An 8,125-nucleotide genomic window follows, 5' to 3' on the forward strand; every position below is an offset into this window, starting at 1 on the left:
TGGAATCGAAACAGTTATAATAGGAATATATGCTCCAAATGATGATGTGCCACAGCAAACAAAAAATCAGTTCTACCAGAAATTAAACTACCTACTGAACAAAGTTAAAAGTCACCAAGACGTAGTAATAGCAGGAGATTTTAATGCAAGAGTGAGCTCACAGGTAAATGATGCAGTGGCAGGAAGATAGGGTGAAATTGTTGTTAATAGTTCTGGAGAAAATCTTATGGAATTCTGTAATGAGTATAACAAACATGTGATGATGTTTGAACAAACATTTTTCACAGAAGTATGTACACAGAAGATATACGTGGGAAAGACCCTCATTACAGTAGAAATCATTAACTGATTACACCATTACTAAATGGTAGTTCAAGGCTGGAGAGCCATGCGAGGAGCCATTTGTGGATCTGATCACTACTTAGTTTTATCAAACATGACATATCCATTCGGAAGTAAACCATGAAAAACTGAACAAGTGACTATCCAGAGCAATGAAGAAAGACTGGAACAGACACGCTACAAGCTCTTTCTCCTACAGAAATTCAGCATAAAGGATTTAATTCAACGAATATTAAAGAACCGTACCAGAAGATGACAGTGTTGAAAGGGAATCTAAGAGTACTAAGCCAGCTGGGGTGGCCGAGCGTAGATTAAAAGAAGGTCAAAATAATCAGAAGCTTTTAATGTCACAAAAGAGATGAGACACAGTTGAAGTACGATGTACAGCTGTTTTCCTTAAGTTTTCTTGATGATTTCCAGCACAAGATGAGTTAGATTTGAGTTCATGATACGGCATTTATATCAGGAATACGGTAATCGGGATTGCAAATGAGTAAAAAAACGAATATCTAGTAGTGAAAGTGACACTAAATCTGAAGTTCACATAAGTGATGAAGCAGTTATGAAACAGGTATAAAAATCTAGCGGCATATAATGACAAAAATGGACTGGGTACGACAGGCATAAAACACAGAATACAACAAAGCAGAAACGTAATAGGGTGTATGAATTCTTTTTGATGAGACAAGAACATCTCTAATCACAATAAGAAAAGAGTGGGTCGGCTAATGGTTGAATCCGTTCTTTGTTATTTTAATTGCTGACCTGAAAAGAACAATAACAGCTATGGAAATGTATTATTTAACAAGGAGTGCCAGAATATCAAGAATCGAAAAGAAAACTAATGACGAAGTGAGAGCTCGAATGAAGTCATATAAAACACTGATAGGCAGAATTGAAAGAAAAACTCTGAAGTGGTATGGACATCTGATAAGAGAGGCAGATCATCGATGGCCAAAGAAAATTTTTAAATGAAAACCATCTAGGACAAAAACGTGTTTGACCACGACATTCTTGGGATGGCCACACCAACGGAATAACGGAGCATCGCCGGATACGCAAGGAGGAGCCATTCGGTATAGAGGCTTGGCAGAAGACAACAGTAATACAACAAATTGTTGTTATTAGCTGATCTCTGGGTTAATTAATCCTGTAATAATAATAATAACAATAAATGTTTTATGACATTTTTGAAAACGGCAATTACTTTCAGCACATGCATCGTATGTGATTCAGTGTAGTTTAAGTCGCCAGAGTCTGGTGAAATCAAAGGGTTTCTGGGGTTGTAGAAAAATATCCGCTACGTCACAATGAAAGGTTGTTTATTCGTCACACGACCGATTTCGGGCTCGCGCCCATCTTCAGGTGTTTATACATTCATTTACATGTTTGTACTGTTGGAGATCACTGTATAAATACAAAAAAATTATTTGCTGGCGACTACACAAATACAAGTGGGACAATTGTAAGTGGTAAGGCAGCATTTGACGAAAATATATCTGTACTTACAAAAAGATGAACCACCATTACTACAGTTATGCTGTGATGATAGTTTTGCCTCTTAGTTACACACATATGGCCAATTTCACATCCATATGTCAGGTATAGCACCATATTACACTATTATGATGTGCACTCGTGAAATACACTATGTTTACATACAAACAGGTGGGCTGTGGTCAAAGAACTTAGATTTCGCAGATGTAAAGATGTTGCTCACACAGAAACTCGTAGATTCTGGTCAAAGTACTTAGCCACAGCAAGTGCAAAGGTGTTGCATATTTAGAAATTTAAAAAGCTATTATAGACTGCGGCGCTTCTTGACACACATGAAATTTTTTGGTTCACATTTTTGAGGGAAAACTTAGATCTAGGAAGTACAATGTTGTTACATATATGAAATTACTCAAAGCTATTACAAATTAAAACATTAAAAAAATGACAGCTAGAACTGTTGTGAGCCACACTGTTGTCAGAGAACTTAGATCCAGGAGGTACAATAATGTTACATATATGATTTTTTTTTGAAAGCTATTACACATTACACAATGCCAGTTACAGCTTGTGTTTACAATATGACTATTACAAATCATGATAATGGCCCTTGGACTGTTGTATGACTGCTACATCGGATTTCCATAGAATATATACCTTTTTTATTATATCAGAGGATAATTATTTCCTGTTTTTGAATATTTCATGAAATTTGAAAAGATAGGACTTATTTGCAAGTTCCGCTTTTTCGTTCAGAATAACTTTTCATGCCCTGTGTCACCTCTTAGACGGCTGAATTTGCAAGAAACACCGAAACACAAACGAATACAAGTATTCATGCAATTAGCTTTAAAAATACTTTAGTGGTTCTTTAATAATGTTGTTGTTGTTGTTGTTGTGGTCTTCAGTCCTGAGACTGGTTTGATGCAGCTCTACATGCTACTCTATCCTGTGCAAGCTGCTTTATCTCCCAGTACCTACTGCAACATACACCCTTCTGAATCTGCTTCGTGTATTCATCTCTTGGTCTCCCTCTACGATTTTTACCCTCCACGCTGCCATCCAATACTAAATTGGTGATCCCTTGATGCCTCAGAATATGTCCTACCAACAGATCCCTTCTTCTAGTCAAGTTGTGCCACAAACTTCTCTTCTCCCCAATCCTATTCAACACCTCCTCATTAGTTATGTGATCTACCCATCTAATCTTCAGCATTCTTCTGTAGCACCACATTTCGAAAGCTTCTATTCTCTTCTTGTCCAAACTATTTATCGTCCATGTTTCACTTCCATACATGGCTACACTCCATGCAAATACTTTCAGAAATGACTTCCTGACACTTAAATCTACACTCGATGTTAACAAATTTCTCTTCTTCAGAAACGCTTTCCTTGCCATTGCCAGTCTACATTTTATATCCTCTCTACTTCGACCATCATCAGTTACTTTGCTCCCCAAATAGCAAAACTCCTTTACTACTTTAAGTGTCTCATTTCGTAATCTAATACTCTCAACATGACCCGACTTAATTCGACTACATTCCATTATCCTCGTTTTGCTTTTGTTGATGTTCATCTTATATCCTCCCTTCAAGACACTATCCATTTCGTTCAACTGCTCTTCCAAGTCCTTTGCTGTCTCTGACAGAATTACAATGTCATCGGCGAACCTCAAAGTTTTTATTTCTTCTCCATGGATTTTAATACCTACTTAGAATTTTTCTTAATAATGATTTATTTCCAAAAAATTTCACTCACTATTTTACCTCCTTAGAGGCTGAATTTCCAAAAATATTGAAACATGTGGTGTTTTTTTTAATTTCTGTCTGAGAAACCAAATAGCAATTTTCGTAGTTCTAGCTTCAAATTTACTCTAATAGCTACCAATTTGCAAAAAGTCGTTCACTCCCCATTTCATCCCTTTAGGAATGGAATTTCGAACAGTCCGTTCTTAAACAAAGACTATAGTGCAAGGCTCACACCCTCTCCAAAGTTCAAGTTGCTATCCTTAGCGGTTTAAGTTGGGATATGAAGAGTCAGTGAATAAATCTGGACCTTATTCACCCTCTTAGGTGTAGAATTTGCAAAAACAGTGGAACGAGTATTTTTACTTTTCTGACTGAGAAGCCAAATATCATTTTTCATAGATTTTGCTTTAAAAGTGCTTCCACAATGAAACATTTTCATAAGACGTTTCACCCCTTATGTAACCCCCCTGACGGGTTGAATTTCCAAAAACAGTGAAATGCCAATTTTTTGTTTCTAATAGAGAAGCCAAATACAAATTTCCATAGATTTAACTTGTAATTGCTTTCATAATGCAATATTTCATAAAACATTTCATTCTCTACTTCACACCCTTAGGAGCTGAATTTCCAAAAACACTGAAACACGTTATTTTTTTACCTTTAACCGAAGAGTTAAATATCAGTTTTCATAGATGTAGTTCTTTAATAACAATTTATTTCCAAAAAAATTTTTACCCTCTATTTCATCACAGTAGGGGTTAAATTTTCAAAAATGTTAAGTGTTACGTTATTTCTAATCAAGAAACTGTGTATAAATTTCCGTAGGTCAAACTTCGAAAGTGCCTTAACAGCTGCAAATTATCAGAAAATCTTTCATTCAATATTTCATCCCCTTAGGGATGGAATATCGAAAAATCCCTTCTTAAACGACGCTTACAGTATAAGATCAGCATCCTCTGCAAATTTCATGTTTCTACTCTGAGTTTAACTTTAAAGCAGTTATGGTCTGTAAGGCAGTGGAAGGTTCAAGTGACATTCAAGGAGCTCATTACTAAGTTCTTAGTCAGAAAAAAAGACCCACGTTACATGTACGTTGTAGCCAACAAGCTTGAAAAGATGAAGAAGTAGCAATCACTTTCAGAGCAGTCACCTTAATTTTTTACCTGAAAATTTCGGTGACGTCAGTCTGGAAGTAGATGAGCGCCTTTATCGAGACATCAAAGAAACTGAAAGTGAAATGACGGTATGAGGGCCGCTGGAAACCAACTGTTGGTAAGTTCATGGAGCCCTGAAGCACATTGGAGAAGCAACTATATTAGATGCTTTAAGGACAAGAGAGTGAGAAAGTGTGTGTGTGTGTGTGTGTGTGTGTGTGTGTGTGTGCGTGTGTGTGTGTGTGTGTGTGTGTGTGTGTGAGAGAGAGAGAGAGAGAGAGAGAGAAAGGAAATGTAAACCAATGTACGCAACTTCCCTATGCAATAAATAAGTGGCTTCATGTTTATCGTTATATCAAATCTTCGTTCATAATAAAATATAGAATAATTTTTGTTCCTGTTACATGTGTATTTATAATTTTCCAGTTTGGAACGACGTCACGTTGTGTAGAAAATCTATGTGATAGAGAGAAAAAAAAAACGAAAAACTAACGTCAGCCGTGGATATTCAGTGCCGAAAACAGTGTGAGATTAAGTTGTTACCTAACAAAAAGTAATCAAATTATGTTATTAGTTTTTACTTTACCTGTGCAATCAATAATATGACATATGCCAGTAATTTCATGGAAAATGCCGGTATCACATTTAAGATCATTGATTTCATTTAATTTTGAGAACAGGAGTCTTCATATTGAACATTATTTTAATTAATCTTATAATCTTATTCTCACTGTGGGAAAAGTAAATCGTGCTTAGCATACTAATAGTTGTTTTCTATGTTTGAATGTAAATACTAACGAACTGCATTTCATTAAGTTTGACTCTGAAGAACAAATTAGATATCTGACTTGATAACAGTTGTTATCCCGTTTTGTTTTCTGCCTCTAGAGCTAAATTTCGTGTTACCAGCTGCGCAGCGTAATGTCTCATCCAGTTTCTTAGTTAATATGACGTCTTCTTTTGATTTTCTGTTCACCTTCTTCCTTACTTTCCCCATAACCAGCGTAGTTAATGTTACCGTACCATTATTTTAGTTGTGGCTCAGAGTACTAGAAACCATGTATAACATAATAAAAAACTGTAGCATAGCTTGTCTGGTTATTCCTTCTTCCACGTAAAATTACTTGTCATACCTAAAGGCCAACGAAATTGCGAAAACTACGTACCACATGTCGAATGGAAGATATGACGCAGTCTATTTTTATGAATAATAAACCCGTAATGTGTGCAACAACTGAAACAACGTAAATTAATGCGGCTTTGTAGCAGAAATCATTGTATCAGAACAAGTGATTTGTTAAAATTGTACTTGCACCCACGCTATACAGACAAAAACCTGCGCTATTTTGTATGTCTACAAAGAGTGTTTTGGAGACGCCAGAACATGTTGCTACAAACAGGGACTGTTCCAAAATATCAACCATCCATTAAGGATTCCAGTACAGTCACTCTGTAACCTGGCTACACTCTTTGGTAATAAGTGATTTAATGACCTGTATATCTGATGTCCCTTATTCAACAGGAAAATGCATCGGCTCCAAGAAAATGCTAACCTCAAGAATGCAACCAATTTTATAGCTATCGTACAGATACTTATCGTGGACGACAAAGATCTGGAAGAAATTCCGTATCGATATAAATAATACACTGCAGTTAGCTATGATTTTGGGTATGTAACTGAAATAGTATGGAATATGGATTGCAAATTAATAAGTTATGGTCACCAGTTCAAAGGTGAATAGAAGCTCAAAACTGTTAATGAGTGAATTGCAATTACACAATAATGACAAGTATGTAGGAAGGCAGTAGCGGTACAAAAATGTACACACACAAGTTTGAATGTAAAAGACACGTATCACAAATTAATTAGAAACGCATTGAAACTACTTGCAGTAAACAAAACCCAGCTGTGGTTAATAGCTAGCAACATTGCAAACGAGATGAATTGAATGCCACCACTTTTTTATGCTATCTGTCGTCAGATTTTGTGAAGCAAAATACCTATGACTAATCACTGTTAGTGAAAAAGGTAGCTAAGAGTAGTTCGTAATGACTTCATTAATTGTAACAAACTCCTCTGCGACACCAATTATAGGAAAGTCAAAAATATCATTAAATATTTGGAAAAAGACATTAAAATTTGCAAAAGCCACATTAATCAGAAATCAATATTCACTTTAATTGGTCAATTATTTTAAAATTATTTTACCTAGTTATTGAGTGGATGCAGTAAAAGCACTCAAATGCATGAAGAACATTACATATTACTTCATCTGGTTTCATGAACTATTAGATTCAAGTTACCTGCAAATGTAATTAATCTTCTCTGAATTGAAATAATTTTATCTCTTTCAATTATGACTGCCTTGATAGTAATGATGAAAGGGCAGGACACTGTAAACGATTAAGGAATTGCGATAATAATCAGAAACACTCACACTGTTTATAGTTCAATAAAACATTAAAATGTTGAAAGTGATTAATCCATTAAGTTGGCAAGCCATGTACACAGTTAAAAAGTTAATTGACATTGTGCCGAGTTGCAGGTGGTTCGACGTAATGCATTCCACAACGACCGCTATTGGCAACAGGTCCTTCTTTAGCAAAGAACAGCGTTCGATAACTTTGCTCACACAGTAGTCTCCTTCAGTTAACAATTCTCCTTATAAGCTCTGTACTTGCAAGGAAATGTGCTTGTCCATCTACACACAACACCTTGCCATACTTAAAATACCATTTCAAAAACATTCTCCATTACGCCCTTGAGCACTGCCATCTTGGGTACATTCTTCACAACGGAAGACTAGAAAGTCTCTTTCAGTTACTGACTGCGAACATTCATGCCCAGAAACACTATTACCAACTGTGAAACAGACTATTTGGATTCTATACAATATGAACTTCACTGACTATGTCAACGTTTCTACTAAAGATGTTTACAATATTATTTTTCAATAACTTCCTCATAATTATATTTTCGTCCTCAAACAACGAATACTGACAAAATTAGTACATGCATATACAAATAATTACTTTAAAATTGCAGGATTAATTAACAGAAACATTATGGAGTAGTGTTATAGCATCACAAACGCTAACATTTGCATTGATGATGGCGCTGTATCTTCTAGTCCCAGTGGTGTCTCGTTGACATGTGGTACTGTCTTCATTCACTTGAACCGTTTATGGAATTCTTTTCCGTTTCTGATAAACTATTATTACTGACTATTATACCCTTGCATTGAGAAGCAAAGATTTGACAACAACTTTTCAAACCCGGTGGGAGAATATTAGAAGCATACGATATCTGGCGGTTCGTAAACAGCCTAAGACCTTTCTTTACTGTAACAGAATTTCCCGATTATTGATGAAATTTGAAAGCAGCTG

Source organism: Schistocerca americana, chromosome 2 (assembly GCF_021461395.2).
Source record: "Schistocerca americana isolate TAMUIC-IGC-003095 chromosome 2, iqSchAmer2.1, whole genome shotgun sequence".
NCBI lineage: Eukaryota > Metazoa > Arthropoda > Insecta > Orthoptera > Acrididae > Schistocerca > Schistocerca americana.